The 19,935-nt window shown below is 42.7% G+C and overlaps 1 protein-coding gene across 9 annotated transcripts in view; it reads right to left on the reverse strand.

The window, feature by feature from the left end:
• Positions 1–19,935, reverse strand: part of ZBTB20 (zinc finger and BTB domain containing 20) — a 519,455-nt gene that overhangs the window by 49,529 nt on the left and 449,991 nt on the right. For all 9 annotated transcript variants that reach the window (XM_055809034.1, XM_055809033.1, XM_055809032.1 and 6 more), the window contains 2 exons: positions 15,952–16,048; positions 8,504–8,691 (listed from right to left, as the gene is read on the reverse strand). The gene's annotated coding sequence lies outside the window, so the exon portion shown is untranslated. The remainder of the gene's footprint in view (positions 1–8,503; positions 8,692–15,951; positions 16,049–19,935) is intronic.

Genomic DNA, 19,935 nt, shown 5'->3' on the forward strand with positions numbered 1-19,935 from the left:
TAGGGGTTCTAGGATTTGTTTATCCTTTTTTGATAGGCGCAGTCAATTCCTTGAGGAGTTATTTGTGCTGACATAATAACCAGAGATCTTGAATTCTCTTTGTATTCCAGTTCCTGAGTGGTAGATACATAAGACTAGATCTCATGTTATTTTAGCCTTGTAAATGACTCCATGGGCAATGAAAACAGTCACAGAAAATATAAATGAAAAGATGGCACAATGGCATTCCCTCTAGAAACAATAATAATTGGCATCCCTGGGAACCTAAATGCACAGTGCCAACCAGAACAATCACTGTGGCCTGCTGTGCACCAGGCTGCGAGGCAAATACCCTGATGCAAATGAAGTCCAGTGCCACTCTGATGGCTTCCAACTGACTTTCACCTATGGAGTAGATCAAACACCACATTTATTGTGGAAATACAATGATTTTCTCCCACAACATCCCCTAGCACACTTTATAAACACTAGTAGGTGGTATTAAGCAGTACCTTGGTTTTATGTTTCAGGTTCTCTCCCAGTACCATGTTAAGGCTTCACTTAAAAAATGTTCTGAATGAAAGAGCTCTCTTTGTTCAGCTGAGAACAATACAAGAATTGTTTTGGTTTTCTCACTCGAATACTGCTCTGGCCCTACCTTCTTCTAAAGTTATTGCGTGGGATCACAGCACAAAGACTATATGGCTATTCTGTGATAAGTAAACAAGACAAAGAGGAGAAAGTGACTATGGAAGCTTAGATGAAAAGAGCAAAAAGCTCCGATGTTAGACAGATGACAGTGGTGAAAAGAAACAGAAGGTAATCACCTCTATTTTTTCATCTTAACTTAGGAGCTGCATAGTTGCAACAAACCAGGCAACTGATGCACCAGTCAATGTTTCTCAAAGCTTGGAAGGTGTCTCCCTATAGCAAGCAAAGGACTAACACAGAGAGATGTAAGCACTCAGTTACCCAGGGTTTTAACAACACACAGTAGGACAAAAGGAGATGTAGCTGCTTTCGTTTCCTTCAATTAAGAGTCACCTGTCAAACACTGGAAAACCTTTTATGTTTTACTCTGCTACATGAACTGTCCCTCTGCAGACCGTAATAGGGAAACTGTACATTTGGTTTAGTCTTCTCATCTAATTAGGACAGAGAAGATGACAGCAGTAGCATGTGCGTTTAAGACACGAAATAACAACGATTGGCATGATTATGTTTGACATCCTTCAAGCAGATCATACAAAGTGGCAGTTTTGGTATGTGCAACTTCAGGAGGAACAACAAAAGGAGAAAAAAAGGTAGAGGAAGTTAGTCAGAAGGAGTCTGAAAGGAAAAGATAAGGAATTAAAATCCATAAGATCAGCAGGAAGATGGCCTTAATAATACCTTACTACAATCCATATCCATATCCAAGGACAACAACAACAGAAAAAGAGGAAGTAGAAAATGCTACAATGGTTAAATAACAAGGTATAAGAGTTCATTAAAGCTGAAAATGTATCCTTCCAAACACAGAAATCATGCCCAAGTGACACTAATAGAACTGAGCATAAACTGGCAGGCTAGATGTAAAACAAAGATTAGGTAGGGTGAAGAGGAAATTTGAAGAAAAAAACTACTGAAGGTATAAAGACAAATACTGTAATAAAACATTATTTAAACACATCAGATAGAGAAAGCTTACAGGGCAATGACCTGTACCTAAGAAGTGCTGTAGATTTTGTGGATTGATAGATTAAATAGGCAAGTAGTAGACTCAGTGGGTTAGCTACACTACTGAACTATGAAAGCAGCAAAGGTAATCGAAGAGGTTACAGAAATTCTGCAGTGGAATTGACATTATTGCTTTAATGTTCAGAATGGAGGATGATGGAAAAAGGTAAGCCAGCTCAAGGGGGAGAAGGGGAAAGCACTGTTCTGGAGACTGTTACTAGAAAAACCCCACAACCAAACAAAAAAACCCCCAAACAACAAGAGTACTAGAACATCTTAATACATTGAACAGTGGCAGATAGTTGTATAATATTCATCAGCCATTCACTTCATGAGTGAAGCAGTTGCACCACTCTTCCAATGTATAAAGGAAGGATTTACTAGAAGACTCATAACTTAAAGAATGGTAATAAAAAAAATCTGTGGGGGCAGACTGAAAACAAGAACAGGTAAATTCAGAAACAGACTGCAGATACCTTACTGGACAGTTACAGTATGTCTCAGTGGCTGCAGCATGACTTACAAACACAAATACCACAGTATTATCAACTCAGTCACTCAAAATTCTTAAGAATGGAAGCTATGGAATTGTACAAAGCAGTAAGACTTCTTATCCTCCTCCCTGGTACTTAGAAAGAATAGATACACTGGGGACATATCTTCAGGTTCTCCCCTGAAATCATGAAAAAAAGGCTGTTTTAAACCAAAGCTGAAATTAAGCATGTTATCACTGAAAAGTTCTCTAAATGGAGAACAGTAAGACAAGTATTGAATACCACAAGAACTGACAATCTAGCATGAAGCCAGTATTACAGGGTCATCAAATAAGAGAATCAACATTTACGATAATTAGACAAATTTTCAAAAGCATCTATGTGTTATAAATGTGATTTATGCATCAGTGAAACTTAAGCTCCAAAGTCACACAGTCACTTCTGAAAACATACTCACTGACTTCACAACTGAAGTACCATATGCTATTAGTCATTTCTCATGAGAAGAAAAGCCCGAGAGACCAACCTGACAAAACTCACTTAGTGTACTGATTAGGAATATAGAGACCAGCTCCTATCGGTAGTACATTTTATACTACCAATTCTTCAGTGTCTTGTGATGGCTTTTTCAACAGAGGCAGGGTGAGCTCAGCTTACAGTTTTATAGACCTGTACTCCTGTCTCCATGCAATTCAAGCAACCTGTATCTGCTTCAGTGAAAACACAATTCATTCCTGGCTGATAATTCTTTGATAATCTTACAAACAGAAACACAAACCTACCGGACATAGAAACCACTTACGACTGTCAAAAAGAGAAGCATTTACTAAACAAAATTTCAAATGTTCTGCAAGCCAAAAGTATAATTAAGTGTCATGACAGCAGTGTTTGAGAACTACGAATGTCCTTGCTTTCTGTTTAGCTTGCTACAGAAAAGCCTGTATCATTATTATTATTATTATATCATCTAAAAGAGATATCTAAACATACATAATCTCTTAGGTCACCTAAAACAACCTAAAAATATTCAGCATTAGCTAACACACACCATATATAGATCAGCAAAAATACAGACAAATTACTACTGACACACTGCCAGCCTCAGAAAAGAAGGAAGCTGGTAGAATCAGGGCCCCCCTCCTCCCCTCTGAGAGTGGAGATCATTTGAAAGCTCCAGAGCAGTCCCTAGGGAATCATAGCCACAGATTTCCAGAGGCAGAGGGAAGACCATAAAGGCATGTAACCATTCTCTTCCTGCCACAGAACCTCAAAGAGAAACACAGGAAACCTAAAATATAAAGCTGAGGCCAAACCAGCTTCAGATCCATCTAGCCTCTATATTAGCCCTAGGCAAATCAAATTTGTCGATTCATGGGAAGGGAATGGTGGGTCCCTCTAGATGCTCAAGAAAATGAAAACCGAGTTTCCGCATCCACGCTCAATGCTCTGTGGAGTTCAGGAACCTTGTGAGGTTCTCTCTCTGCCTTTCCCCATTATGCTGCAAGACTATCAAGCTACAAAAATCAGGAGAAAAAGAAACAGACTGCCTCTAAGTCCCCATCCTGTGAAAGCTAAAAAATGCTGGAATTGGACCAAATCAGCCATGTCACTTGAGCACGTATGGACAAAGCGTTCAGATGTGGTCCATTACCGACAGTGTTTATCAAGTGTGTTCTCTTTAATGCACAAAAACTCCACGAAGGCTTGCTAAAACAGAACTTTAGTAAGTCCTCCCCCATCTCAATGTCTTGCCAATGATTGTTTCATGCATTTTTCAAAAATTATCCATGCCTCACTTTCCTTCTCAACTTTCATTCCCTACCAGAATCTCAGGTCTCTGCAAGAATTTGGTGTTCTCTAAAATCATAAAAATCACCTCAGCAGTTTTCCCAATGATTGTCCAACCTGCCTCCCAGTGCCACGGAAACTCTTTGCAAAGATGTTGCTTTTCCCTTGTCTGGAACAAATTCCTTCACAGATGGACCATCCACTGTCTAAGAATAACTCTTTTAACTATCAATAGAGACAAAGAGATTCAGTTGCACTGTTCCCGTGGGATTCCTTTGAGTTTGGACACATCTGTTAAAGATGCATACATCAGAGCTTGAATGAAGTTTTTGTCTGATTGTATCTCTGAGAACTCTGAAAGTTTCTGCCAAAATGATCTTATCTGTTGGCATGTGCAAAACATATATAGTTATAGACGCTTTCTGAAGGGCTCCTAAAGTGGCCTATACAGACCAAATCAGTTTAAATACAGCCAAGTCCTGATGACTTCCTTCCCTCTCAGCAAAGTCTTTAGAAGCTTTACCTGAGGCAGATCAGCCTTCAAACTAGGACCCTACCAACTTCATGCATTCTTTATGCCTAAGCAAGAAAGTATGTGGAAAACTGAAAATAGCGCCAACGTCACATGCTTTGCTTTGCTTCTTTGTAACTCTTCCAGAAACTATGTCTCCATGCTTGTCCTTGTAGCTTTTTGCACAAACACCTTTCTTCTGGGTAAGCAGCCACAACTGTTAGTGACAGCTGAGTAGCTAGAGGTATAACTCATTTGGAGCTCTGTCAGCTCACTCTATGACTTAATTCCAAAATCATTCAAAGCGGTACTTTTTATCTGCCAAAGCCCTACATGAAAACAGTTACCTCAGGAAGCACCTCTTCCTCTTGTTTCTCCAATTGCATGGCATGAGCTAGCATTTCCCAAGGTTGAAAGAGATGGGAACTGGACACAACGTATCCTAGGTTCTGGATTTTGCCTCAAGGATTCGTCTCAGCTGGAACTATAATGTTCAAATTCAGAAAACTAAGACCCAGTCCTACAACAGTCAGAAGTAATGCAATTTCACTGGGAATAAGTGGCACCACAAACAGCATGCAAAACGTACTACACTATAGAATTAAGCCCTAAATTAAGTTGTGCATCACATATGACTTTATACCTAGAGTTTTTTGTGAACTACTTGTTTCACTAGGACAGGCATTCAGACTATTGCTTAATCTTTTTTTTCACCTCTGCCTTTTACAGTTGAGGAGCAGATGGCTATCATAGAGTTTTTATTTCCTATGCCTGGAAAAAGTATTTTGATCTGAATCGTTCCAAAAGCACCCTGATTTTTTGAAGTAGATTGGCTTTTGAATATTTCTCATAATAAATATGTGGTGTTGTTTTCTGCCAAGCACTAGTGACTGAATTCAAAATGGTCAGTGAAAATTTTCTTATGAGGAGTGACTGAGGGAACTGGGGTTGTTTAGTCTGGAGAGGAGAAGACTCAGGGGGACCTTATGGGTCTCTACAGCTACCTGAAAGGAGGCTGTAGGCAGGTGGGTGTCAGTCTCTTCTCCCAGATAAGAAGTGACAGGACAAGAGGAAGCAGCCTCAAGCTATGCTAGGGGAGGTTTAGATGGGATATTAGGAAACATTTCTTCACAGAAAGGGTGGTCAAGCACTGGAACAGGCTGCCCAGGGAGGTGGTGGAATCACCATCCTTGGGGGGTGTTTAAAAAACACACAGGTGTACTGCTTAGGGACATGGTTTAGTGATGGACTTGGCAGTCCTGGGTTAATGGTTGGAGCTGATGATCTCAAAGGTCTTTGAATTTTTCCAATAATTGATAATTGATACCAATAATTGATACTACGATGCTGACTCTTTCTGGGTGTTTCTGGTATTTTCAACAAAAATTCCTCTCAAACTTCCTGTCTAATCCTAGCTGTTTAGTATTTTTAAATTATTTACCATCTGCTAGAGAATTCCCCACCAGAATGAAGAATGTCCTTTGAAAATGAAATATAATCTCCTTAGTTGTGGGGGCAGAGGCAGTATGGAGGTCTGGGGAAGGGAAGAGAAGCAATGCTGTAGCCTCTAGAAGGTAGAGAGAAGGACAGGTAGTGTTGCTGGCTCAAAGAAGTAAAGTATCACCACAGGTCCAAAAGTTGAGAAGATGAAGGATGTGGCAATGTAGCTCTGAGAGGAAGGGAAGAGAAGGAAAAAGGAGGGAATTTTAGGGTGAGGGGAAAGAATCAGTCCAAAAGGCAGGGGAGGCAAGAGGTAAGGAGAAGGAGTTTATAAGGACAGGGAAGCCCATTTTTAAATGCTGGGAGCCACAAACACTAATCTTTTGGGTCAATGAATGTATTCCAGCACTACGGACTGAGGCAATATTACAAAAAACCCCACATAACACAGGCAATAGCTATAGTAAATATGCAGTAAATATTCATCATGCCTTGTTTTTAGTTCATGTGAGAAATTGGCATTGCTACTTTGCAAAGGCATGCCAAACGCTAATTATATGCATGCTGCCCTGAACAAATACAGCCTGACAAAGGTTATAACCCATCATAAATAATGGGAGTTTTTCCACAGGCTTCAAAGCACATGGAATCAACTAACAGAGATCGACACCACAAGGCATCTTACCATTTTTTTGAATTTTTGCAGGAATGTAATTGTATTTTGGGAACTAAATTTCAACAATTCCTGAGACAGGACAATATTAATGCTGAAATAATTACTAAACTTCTTTTCTGAAAAAAACCCAACTTCACTGGGAAAGGAGCATCTAACCTGGGTTTGCAGTTTTTTCATAATTGGTATTGCGAATTTAGTAGGAATGGAAGGGGATTTGGGAACATTTAAAGCCTTGGGGTCCTAAAGTCTGTTTGTCCACAGAACAGGTAGAGCGTGAAGAGCTGCAGACTCCACCTCCCCCTACTGCCCTCTGCCAATATTCCTCACCCCTGAACTTGGCCACAGAAAGCAAAGGCAGGGGTTCATTCTCCAAGTTCCTTCCCTACAATCCCTGCTGGCCTCTGTCCTAAAGTTGCTTTCATGGGTTTCCATTTGTACTGTCAAAAAACATCAGTGTGAGGTTTCAAATCCCATTTACTAATGAACTCTTTCATCTTTGTGAATGGGATAAAAAGATTCTTTGTTTGAAAATAAGGATTATTTTTCCTTGTTGTTCTTCTCTTTTTTTCTGCATCTTTTCACAAGCTTTTTGTTTTCAGAAAACATAACAAGACAAAACTGTACCCCAGTTTTAACAAAGAGCCTGACATCTCTTATTTGAAGAGAATTCTTGTATATACTAAACTGCATGCTGCCTGCTGCTCAGTTGTTTCACATGTCTTTCTTCTCCCCAAATCACCAGGTGAGACTTAGGAAAGTCTCCCCAATGTTTACCAGCTCTATTAAAATCATGATCTCTAGAAGAAGCTCATAATGAATAAAGTCAGAAGCCAACAGGAATGCATTGCAGCTAAAGTGATTTTGATAGTGATGATCCCTACAACCCTGCTGCTTCCAAGCTTGGCCCTGAGGCAGGATTTTTAAATTAAAAAAAAGAAAAGGATATACATACTTTTTAATCTGATTTTTTATTGTCATGCCCTGATTTTTTTTATAGGCCTTTGCAAAGTCTGGTTGGCTTCTGAGCTCTTGAAACCCGGTGTCATCATCTTTCCTTCTCATTTCCCTCCCCTTGTAAATTTTAGAACATGCTAAAACCACCACAGAAGAGGTAAAGTATATATTCTAAAACTAGTGAATAATGAGGTCCACATCACCCTGCATATTGCTGTCCAAGAGACTTCCAGGCAGCGACCACTGTGAAGAGACAATGTTTTTAAGAGCTGACAGGGTAAGTTCTGACTTTCCAAAATCCAGTTTTGATCATTCCTTCCCTTATTTTTGTATTTTTTGGCAAAATGGAAAAGAACATTTTAAAAAGACCAATTAACCCATGCTGAGTAATCTGAAAGTGAATGCACTCTAAAAAAGGGCCATAAACTGGTACAACCACACAGGTCCACAAAGATTTTCCAGACTCTCTCAGGCTGATACTCTCTACAAAACACTCCCCTTTTCCTTTGTGGAAATCCTTTACAATCCTGGGTGTCAGAGCCAGACACCTGTTTTCTCCAATTGCAATAAAGCACTGACTGAAACTCCCCAGTCAGTAGATATGCTTGGGGTAACTAGAAGCATGTGACTACGTGGAGCTGAATAACTACAGCTCTAGTTGGGGAGAGATATGCTTGAGGGGTCTTCCCTTTTTAATTCATAAGAAGTAGCAACCCAGCCCAATAACATGCTCTTAGCTTCCTCTAGCAGATTGTATTATCATGACCTTAACACAAAATGCTCTGTTTCAGTGGTAATTTCCAAAGAAGGGAAAAGGTAAGCCCTGAGGAAGTTCTGCTTGTGCCATTATGGAAAGAGCATCCAACTGGAAAACCTGGTCCGCAGCAAGCAGTGTGTTTTCAAGAACCCAAACGCAACCCAGCAGCGTGTTAGTGTACTCACAATCAGATGACCCTGTGTGTGCGTGCAGGTTTGTTGGTGAATGTGGTGAGTGGATGAGGGTCGGGCTCAGAGACCGAACAGCTTCAAGGTTCAGGCAGCGAAGGCCCGGCTTGGCGCTGCGTGCACCCGTCTGAGTAATCTCATTCTCCTCAGACGCCTTCTGGTTTTCAGCTGTCTTGGGTTTCTTCCTGAAAATAAACAAAGAGACCTTTGAAGGGACTGACTGCATATTTGGGAAAAGGCATTTTTAGAATCTGTTAAAGATAACTTTCTCCCTCTTTCCCCTCCCTTCTTTTCCCTTACAGGGAAGGAGGCAGAGAAGACTTTCCCCCATGCTTCTTGTTTGGAAACAAGCTGCTCCTTGTTTTGACTCTGATGCAATGGCCCTGAGACCGTGTTACAGCAAATAGGCCAAGCATGAAGCTCCTCATTCTGCCCCTACTGATGACATATAAAATGAAACTCGTCCCAGTGGTTTAGACAGTCGGAGCTCCATTTGACAAATATTAACCAAGGCTGTAGCATTCTGAATAGAGAGAGTTATACAGAAATGTAATAGAATTGTCTGAAAAGCAAACAAATATGCAAGCTTCCAGTTCAAAATGAATCAGTACAGAGACTCATATTGTAGGGAAAAGCACTGAAATATAATTTTGAGATGCAGAGGTTATCTAAGTAAAGCACGAAAATTTGCAGCCTGAAACAACAGGCTATGAGCACAGCACATGAGAGCTTGCCACACCTCCTTCCACCCAGGACCTCCGAGCATCCTGCAAACACAAGGAATTAAGGAGGTAGTTAATCAGCACCTTCGTTTCACAGATGGAGAACCCGGGGCACAAGAAGTGGTGGGCTTCGAATCACGCAGCGAGCACTCCGTAGGGGGAGGCAAGTGCCCACACCTCACCCCTTCCCCTCCATTTGACCTTTGCGGGTGCTCCCTGAGGCGCCTTGCCCAGCCAGCTGGGGCCACAGCCTTCTGCCAGGGCCACTGCTGCCCTGGCCCAGCATGCGGCCATGGTGCCCAGGTGTCACCCAGCAGCTCCTGCTGTGTGTGGGGAGGCCACGGCCGTGCTTGTGAGAGGGCAGCAGGAGCCAGGGAGGCCGAAGCCGTAGATAAAACGTGTCTCTCTCCTGCTGGCAGGGCCGGCAGCGGCAGGTTGCCCTGGGAGCAGGCCTGTCCAAGGGCGCACCTCACACTGCCGGGTGACCATGGCTTCAGGGCTGCATCCAGCCTCAGCAAGGGCCATCCCGGAGGATGGGGGTGCCCCTGGAGCCAAGGTGGCCCTGCCCCGCGTCTGCCCTGGCTCCCTGTGTGCCGGTACAGCCCCTCTCGTCAGGGACGGGCTCTCCGCCAGAAGGGCCAAGGCTGGAGCCCCTTCTCCCCACAGGGCCTGCTCTCCTGCATCCCACCTAGGCCCGCGGGCGGCCGGCACGCCGAGGACTGGCCTGGCCTGGCCTCTCACTTTTGAAACAGCTCGGTCCCAGAGCCGAAGAGCCCCGTTCCCGCGGGGCTGGCGGGGGGCACACGGCGGCGCAGCGCCCCCGGCCCGCCCGGTTGCATAAGGGCGTTATGTAAGGGCGGCACGGCCGGCCGCGGGCAGGGCGCCATTTCCCGGCGGCCGCCGTCGGGGGGCAGCAGCCGCCCGGGCCCGGGCCGGCCCGGCACGGCCCGGCGAGGCGCCTCCTCGGCCGGAACGTGAAAAGCTCTAGGATAGGAGGGAAGAAAAACCTGTCATTACCATGAAAACGTAAATCAAACGGGCCAAAAGGAAATAAACCAAATCCTTCCCCCTCACAAAGCGCCCTCAGGAGGTGCTGGGCCCGGTCAGCCGCTGGCACCCGCCCTGGGCTGCCCAGGGCTGAAGGGATGGCCCTGGGTTGGCCAAAACGCGGAAAAAGGCGCTCAGTCCCAGATGGTTTTGGGGTGCTGCAGGGCAGCTGAGCTCTGCAGGTGAACCACCGCCAACAGAGGGTCATGCTGATAACCCCATTGCTGCTGGCAGCTCTGATGTGGTTTGGATTACCGGGGCTAACAATCCCCACGCCATGGGATGGGCACGTAGTACTGCTGCTGTATCCTCCACATATATCAATCAATATGCTCAAAATATACCAGGATAAAGTCTAATCTGATCTAAATCAATAGCAGATGACTAAATGGACCTTACTTAAAGATGCAGAGGTATAGCAAAGGCCTGAACTGATTTACTCCATTTTAAATGGAAGGAAAATCAAACTATTTAAAAGCATGTTTTTTTCCTGGAGAGTAAACAGAGCATCTCATCGCTCCAAGCTCGGGCATCCTTCCGTCTGTTCCCCGTTCTGTCACTGGGATCCATCTCTTGCTACATGGATGAGGATGCATGAGATGCAGAGCTTATATATGGCAACATATATTTTTAAAGTATATGGTCTGCATACGTTTTGTTTGTAAGTCTGTGTTGATCTTTGGCATACGAACACTGGCACACCTTCACACAACTCATTTCCAGATCCCATGACTTTCCAATGTGCAGCCAGGATGCACTGGGAGCTGTGAGAAACCTGTGTATAGAACAGTGGTTTTTTTACAGCATTGCTACCCAAGAAGCTTTCAGATAGCATGGCTTTTTGTCCAGGCATGAAAGGATGTATGTAGGGTTGGACTCTGGATGCAAGGGGTAATGAAGTCCCTTGTGCTGGGAAGCTGAACTGCCATACTGAAGTGCTGTTTTCAGCCCAGAGTTAACCCAAGTTACACACTCGGAACGCAGCCTCTGACTCCAGCTTCACCCACGCACAAAGCTGCCTTCCCCGGGCAGGACCCTGTTGTTATTTGCAGGGTAGGGGCTCAGCCTGAGCAAGCACGACTTGTTGGCCACTAGCACAGCCACACTTGCATTGCTAGAAAAGACACTGACGGATGCTTCATTGTGTGACTGATCCCCTGTGTGCCTCCCAGGCCTTCAAAATTCATTAGAGGGACAGGTTAAAAAACACTTTAGCAACAAGTAGTGACACCAGAGAGGCTGTGCTTAGCACCCCCTGCTTCTTCCTTTCCAAACCCATTTATTTTCTACTTCGCTCTTAAGGCTGACACTGTATTACCAAGATGCTCTTGTGTCATCTCTTTTCCACGTCAGAGTTCTGCAGCTTGGCGACCTGTGCTCACTAGGATGGGAAGAGAAGCAATGGTGCTGATTGGCACTAGAGGTGGTACCTCTCCACAGCAGTTCGTTTCTCTTACACTGTTTAGGCATGCCCTGCATCTCAGTACCACCTGAAAGGAATGCAGGCTTCCACATGAGGAAGGCTGAATAAGGGAAACAGTCAGTTAAGGACCCAAAGAAAACTTTTCAGAAAAAAAATAATAAAAATCCTGGGGACTCTGTGATCAAAACTACCTATGAAGAAATCCAAACACGGTTCTTCTCCAGTCTGCTATGTCAGACTGCTGTTGCCAACAAAGGACAATGGGCAAAGCCAGAAAAAGCCTGCTATTGCTGTAATTATATTGCTATCCTTTTGTTCTACCTTATCACCCATCTAGAAAGCTCCTATTGCTATGATCTTCACCTATATATTCTAATTAAATATTCTTATGTTCACTTACATAGTCTACTTCTATTGCCATCTTATTGCTATAGTCTTCACAGGGAGAGTTAAGCGCTGGATCAGGTTGTGGCATCTCAGTCCTTAGAGATTTTCAAAACTTAATTGAACAAGGCCCTGAGTAACCTAATCCAACTTGGAAGTCAGCCCTGCTTTGAGCAGGGAATTTGACTACAGACCTCCAGAGGACCCTTCCAACCTAATTTTTTTTCCTGATTGCACACTTCTGTGAACGCTTCCATCAGCAAGCTCTCTAATATATCTCCATGTTCCAGAAGACAAAATGGCACACTAATTGTATTATGAGTATGACTTGTCATAGCTATGTCAAAAACTCTTGAAAGCACAGAGGTAGGAGCAAGAACGAAATAAGTAATAAATAGTTTGCGGAACATTCCCAAATTATACCTGTTTATGTACCATCCCTGGACTTCATTGATTGGCAGTCCTGTGCAATTATTTTAGTAGGAAGTGTCAGTCTACCTTGCTACTTTAGTTCATGTGACTATGTTCTTCTCTATAGACTAACCCTGGAAACAAGAAGTTTGCCATTTACTTGTTAGTAACAGCAATAAAAGTAGCAACTTACTTGCAAAAGACTTGGGATGGTGCCCTTGCAGCAAGGGGCTGTATTCTGAGCTCCAGTTATCTCTGAGCTTCTTCTCCACATACACTTGTGGTACATTACATGTCTTCCCAAATATTGCACTCATTCTTAAAATTATCAGAGGGCCATCCAGCATCTTTGCTTCTTGTGAAGGACAGCAGAAGGCCAACATAGCAAAGAGATGGCACTTCTTTATATGGGCCTGATGCCCAGACTCCCAGAAGTTTGGGACAGAAAAGATGCTGACTTTTCTAAGCTAATCTGAGTCTTGAGGGTCAATGCAGAATTCATTTTTCCTACTGATTTATAAGGGTTTTACCCAGTCCATTTCTAAGCATCCTACCTACTCCATCTCTTTAAATTTTCTATCCTATATCCAGGTACTTTTTTTTTGTTAGTACTCATTTTCAGCATTTCCTTATATTTATTGTATTTTTTTCACTATGTTCATTTACAACACTTAAACTGTATTCTCTTCTTTCTTGATTGTATGCCTTCCTAATATCAGGCTAACTGTATCCAGTCATCCCTGAACTGAAAGTGCCTATCAGCACTTCCCAGCTCGTGTAAAGCAAGACGTACAATCACTGCCATCTTTTTATTTTTGTTTTCTGTCAGTATCTTCATTGCAGTGAGGCATTCCCTCCTTTCCATGTACCTTAACACTACACTATCATACAACAAGGTCTCAGATGCTGGACAACTCAGAATGCTGCAGCAACTGCAATGATCTCCGCACTGGCCACAAAACAGAACTGGCTCCTTTCTGTTTAATTTGAAGGCAGAACGGGTAATATTTTGGATGTTCTAACCTCAAAGCTATCTAGAAACTAATTACTACCTTTTAGTTTTGGAATGCCTTTAAAAACCCTGCTATACTTCCCCCTTTTTGCTGCCACTCTCGCGTACAGCTTCTCTCTCCCAACCCTCCACTTGCTCTCCACAAAGGATTTCTTTGCATGCCCTTGCAACCATTACTTGAGTTTAGAATGAATTTCCCCTCGATGAGGTAACACGTTCTCACAGTGAGGCCACCAAACCAGGTCTCTGTCAAAAATAGGCAACATGTGCTGTTGTACTTCTCACACGGCAGCTATAGCTTGAACCTTCCCTTACACAGGGAGCAGCTCTCCGTCCTGCAGAGGCACTAGGTTAGCAATGAACAAATTAGCTCAGGTAGAGGAACCAGCGTTGCTGCGCAGAACCCACAGTAGCATCCTGGCTCTCAGGGGAAGCTATGATAATGCGAGTGTATGAGAATAATACTACATAATGAACAATAATGAGGCAGTTTTCAGCCTCTGAATACAGGGAGGGCTGGGTCACCAACCAGACCTTTGTTCATCGCATATTAAACAGCATGGAGGGAACACGCCACAGGGTTGCTGATGTTGTTACAAGTGCTGCTGCTGGCTGAGTCTGCCCACCCATGTTCCAGGCATTATTTCTCCTCCTCACAGATACAGCATCACCTTCTAGTAAGTGCCCTCAGGTCAGAGATGCCTGTAGTGCCCAAGCACTGCACTTAACTCACTGGTATACAGTTTGTCTGTAACCTTAGTGACTCAGAGACTGTATATAATTTTTTAAAAAAACCCTGGCTTTTCAGATGCTAGAAATAGAAGAGTGTGAAAATAGTTCACATTTGATTTTAAGCAATATTTTTCCTGAGTGTTCTGCTGCACATTCTTCCTCTGCCTGTGTGCGACTAACACAGCTCCTGATATCAGTGCTTATCACTGCCAGTGTTGTGTCTCTTCCAGACATGACATTGACAATACATATTTAGAAACTGACAAAGTGAAAGAGAGAGAGAGAGATGAGTACAATTACTGACTATATATAAATATATATAAAAAAAAAAAACAACAAAAAAAAAGCGCCCGGAAGAACAGCAAAAAGCATTGAAATCTGCCCAGAGACCTCACCTCAAAATTCAGGGCACACTGAACACCAGAGCGGAGGGTGAAGCTTCCCAAGAGACGCTCACTTCAAACCACCTGAGCCATCCCACTTTTCCTGCCAGAAGTGTTCCTTCAGTAGTTAAAAGTCCTGCACAAGCTGACTGCCTGAATATTCACACAGCTTCTCTGATGATTTTGCAGCCACATTGATCTTCATGCTGTTACAGCTATATGACTGGCAGTTTGTTTAAAATCTCTGATTGCAAGTTTGTGTCATACAATGGAAAACACAAACTCCTGAAAACATTGCCATAAAATGTAATACGAAAGAGAAATCCCCACAGAACACTGCAGAGCAAGAATGGGAGACACAGAGAACTGACAAAAGAGGCCCAATGTTCTAGTGCAATAAAAGCCTGGAAAATTTAATCAACACAGAAAAGTAAAATAAACTCCAAAATCCCTTACAGGAGACTGATTAACATAATTAAATTAAACTCAGGGATTAAGTTAAACCGAGATTGAAATTTGCTGTGTCTGTTTCAGGCCTGAAATGGGGGTTATATGCCCCCAAATATGTCCACTTTTTCCATCTAAACCACAACTCCCATAAAGTCAGGCCCTGACTACAAAACCTGCCTGACTCAGAGCATCTCGGCTACAGCAACACCGTGACAATACTGGCAAGCATTGAGAATTGATCATAAGCAATCAAAACTATGAGATCTAGGGGGAAAAAAAGTGCAAATAACAGGTAAGTGGTAATTTCAGAGCATTATAAAACCACAACACAAAGTCAAAATTCTCTGTGCAATCTCTGTACTCTGTGCAAAAATACCTGTGCAATCCCACCAAATTACCAAATTGTAATGGCCTTAAATCATAAATGACTCAAGGCCTAGAAAGAACAGCGTAAACCTTTAAGAAGTTGCAGTAAATTCAATCTGTATTGCATGAAACACGAATGAGAGGAAAGGTGGCTCATTAAAAAGTAGTAAGAATGAAAAAGAAGACAAACACTCCGAAGACAAACATGGATGAACCAACTAGAACAGCACGAACTAGAGCAGTAAGCAGGGAGAACCTGCCAAACGAAAAGATACAAGCAGATCAAACCAGCCATTGCTGAACTATGCTGTGAGGCTACAACTTAAATATTTAACAGTTTTTTATTGACATATTTTTTGCCCATGTATTTCCTTGCAAATTTCAAAAGCAAAACTTAGCTTACCCTCATCAGTAATGCTCACAGGTGCTGCAATTTGTTTTTGTTTTTTAAAGATGTCTTTTTTTTTTTTTTTGCTGAAACAAGAAGTCTTTTATAAGAGATAAAATATACTTACAGTGGTTTCCAAACGGTATCACTCTTCAGGTAAATTACTCCAAGCCTTGGACCTAGTGCAGACGTTCATTGGGGCAGGGAACAGAGAGAGGCTGTGTCTGTACCAGAAAGAACCAAAAGGAAAGGTCAGGGGGAAATGATAATTATTTACTGAGAGCAAGAAAACTTGCTGCAACACTAACTGGCACTCTCCGCCGTCAGTACAGCTGGCTGCAGCCTGGTAGTGCCGAATTCTTCCAGCTTCAGTCCCCCCAGCCCTGGCTGCAAACGCCAGCAGAGTCAGTCCCCGGTTACCCCAGTCTGCCCATGCAACCTATTCTGGTGAAGTGAGGAGGAGACGGAGGATTAGCCAGCAAAGTGCTATCAGTAGGATTCATTCTGAGAAGTTGCTCACTCTAATGGCATGAGCACGGAGCAGTGATGGAGAGCTAGCACAAACTTGGCACTCAAGTGCATCTCATCAGAACAACAAGGCTAGTCCTGTTCGGAGCAGCAACAAGCACTTCCTCAGGACTGAAAGGCAGGAAAAGGAAGGAAAAATCCTCCTTTGCTTCTTTTGCTGTCTTTACGTCACAAAAATGATGGCTCCTATCACAGCAGAAACCAGCAGAAACCCCACTTATCTCCCATCAATCACCAGGTCTACTGCAGTGAGACCAGTGAAGGAACGTTGTCAGCCTTTCAGGAAAGATTCAGCTCGGCAGCAGGTTTATGTCTGAAATCTCCTGAGCTAAAGAGGGAGCTGGACTCCATGGACTAATACAGAAAGGGATCCAAATAAAAACCTCAGCTCCAGTATTTATTAGAGGATGATTTCACCAGCCCAGACCTAAGTTTTTGGGAGTATTTACATTTTTTGGGGACTTGAATCCCTCTCTAGACTAACAGAACTCCTCCTTTGCTAGCTTCTTATGATCTTTGGGTGGCTCACTGTGGATGTTGGAAGTACGTCTGAAGTTAACATCCAGGGACAGAATTAAATCCTGCTCACTTCACTTATGCAAAGAACTCCTGGGACTTCAGCATATTCAGTCCTACCCACAGTGAAGCCAATGGTGCTATTTCCATGAATAAATGATTTTGCCTACTCAGATCAGACAAGAAAAGCAAATATTTGCTTTATCAAAGAAATCAAGAAGGTGAACGAAAAATGATAAGAGATGTAATTGTTATTTCACAGGTAGTTAATGTCACTGTGCAAGTTGGAATTTATGTCTGTAAATGCAACACAATAAAAAAACCCCACTGTTCGTGCAGCAGGAACACTGGAATGAGCATCAGCAGACACAATGAATGATTTTAGATGACACTGTAATAATGTACTTCACAAAACATACATTTGGTTTTATGTTCAATTTATACATTTTGTAATGATGACGTTTATTGATGACTGGGATATATGCTACATACTGATTTCAACAGGCTGCATGGAATCTTAGCAGCTACACTTCACAGGGGCTCAAGCAAATATTTTCTTTGATTCCATTTTTCTTAAGTTCTCCCCTCTTGGAGTCTGCTTTGAATTGCAAATTCAGTAAATTTAAACACACAAAAAAACCCTCCTCAACTTAGCCTGAACCTCCGAGTTTCACCAGGGCTTGGGAGAGGAACCATATGCTGGTGTCAGGTTAGCTCAAAAGAATTATCTAAAACAGTGACACCTTTGACCACGACCAAGGGTTGAATTTCAAAGGTGCAATAACGCCCAAGATTGCTGTAGATTTAAGTTCCTGCTAACACTCAGCATGGCTTACTTTCAAGTTCTCCCTTCCCACATCCACATACGCCCCACCTGTTCTGTTAATGCTGACCTTGCCTCTTACATCCACTTTGCACACATCAGTCTGTCTTTTATCTGGCTATTGCTCATATTTTTAAGGCATAAATCCCATGCGCCTTAGAGACTGCCCAGTGCTTCAGCTAACATGCATTTTTAACTTGTACTAGAAGCAGAAAAATCACAGGATCAGGTCTTTAGTCTTTGCTTCGGCAGAACTCCTGCTCACTTCACTCCTAATTTCACACAAGAGAAGCCTAAGAACTGCATGTACTTATCCTGCATATTTTGTCACCTCTCTCTTTGTGTCATTATTGCTCTTCCAATCTCTGGGATCCCAATCCAAGTGGCTCTCTCTTCTAGCACTGCCTAGCACTCAATCTGGCTTCACATCAAGGGTCAGGCAGACAAGTTGTTAGAGATGGGCTGTTCAAAGTCTTCTACAAAATCTGGGCACTAAAATCTCTGTGAAAGGCAACACTTAAAATATCTTCATTTTTCTCCATCATTTTTGCTATGACCTGGGAAGACATGTATCTTTTCCTCCAGTGTGATGAGCATAAAGCACTGAGATCATCAGCAGCTGATAGGTACATTTTAAGTACATAAAATCAACAAAGCTGATGGTGCTTCAGAAGACACGGGGAGTGCAACAGAGAGAGAAACACTCAAAATTTTTCTGAAAGTCTTAAATCTAGCTTGAGAAAAATTAGAGGAAAAGGACTTTTGGTCGTGTGAAGATAGCGCAAAAAGAGACAAGCAGGACAACAGGGGAATGGGATGTGTGACACTGGGTCAAGTAACTACTCCCCTCTCTACATGGGCTCCTCTACCCAGAAAAGGAAAACATTGCATTTCTGCTCCACCAGGTAATGTGTGCTTAATTAAGATTTTGGAGGATAGCTTTTCTGCATGAATGCATTCCCGTAATGCAGACTCTTATTACTTAAGTATTTCCACTAATGATAGTAACTTGGGCATTTTATATATGCTCACTTTTATTCCACCTTGCTCTTCCTGAGCTTTATCTGGTAATTTAGAGGGTGTAAGAAACATTAATCGTATTACTGTTTTTATTAAGGAAGGTTCATTTTATGATAGCAGTGATGTACTACAGATTGTGATCTAAGATGTACACTTCAGGTCAATTCTATACTGGCTTCACTGGAGTGGCAGTGGGCATAGTCAGGAGAAAATGTGGTACTTTACATAATAATGCTGATGATTAATGGGCCTCTGGACCATAACTCCATATTCTGAGGCACTGATCCTCCTTCTCCACCCTCCTGAAATTTGTGTCTTGACCCTTTCATCTCTTGTTAGCTACCTTTCCAGAGCCGTTCATTAATCAGCACCATTGATCTGATGTGGTCTGTCATATCACATTACTTAAAACACCCATAAGCAAGCATTGGCCTGACTCTGCTCTTTACACAACACACCACCACAGTGTTTCCTTTACAGACGACTTCAATATTATAAACATCCATTTCCCACTGCTCCTTGGTCCTGAAATGTCCTTTTTCTAGGCTGGTTCCCCGCAGGACATTTCTCTCTCTCCCCCTGGCTGTACTTCTTTCTGCTCACAGACACCATCAAACACCTTCAGTATTTCCTGTTTGTTAGGGGCACTCTTACGTCTGACCTGCAAGAAACAATCACAAAATAGCTTTTTCTCTTTGCTTGAGATCTGGTACCACAGCCTTTTGTTACTTCCTCTTAGTGAGTCCTGATCAAGGGGACTTAAATTTTTAGTTAATTGCTATTTATGTTATCCCTGCAATACTCTTTTCCCTGGTATCTTCAGAAGTCTGCTTCCTTGTGCTTTTTGTGTGATCCCTAGTAATGAAAAAATTAAAAGATGAGCTTCTTGTGAGCTTATTTCTGATTATTCTTATTTGCTGTGCTGGCACAGTGCTGTCTGTCACGAGGCAATGGAAAATAAGGGCTTGCTAGTGCCACAGAAGTCAGCATGTCTGATCTTAATCCACATGAATTGATGCTCTCACAATCATGATATATTTTCAGACTGAGCTGTCTAGGCTAAACGCAATTCTTTTTTGGTCACTTTTTCTCTCCAGGAGGAGCTTTTTGGGTGAAATTCTTAAAGCAGCAACAAGGAGAAGATGAGAATGGCAGTGTTAACCATCAACAAATGTGATTCAGGAGTGAGCTTGCTGCATGAAATGGGTTATTCCAGGTGTATTG

The sequence above is a fragment of the Falco peregrinus genome, chromosome 6, assembly GCF_023634155.1.
Source record: "Falco peregrinus isolate bFalPer1 chromosome 6, bFalPer1.pri, whole genome shotgun sequence".
Taxonomy (NCBI): Eukaryota; Metazoa; Chordata; class Aves; order Falconiformes; family Falconidae; genus Falco; species Falco peregrinus.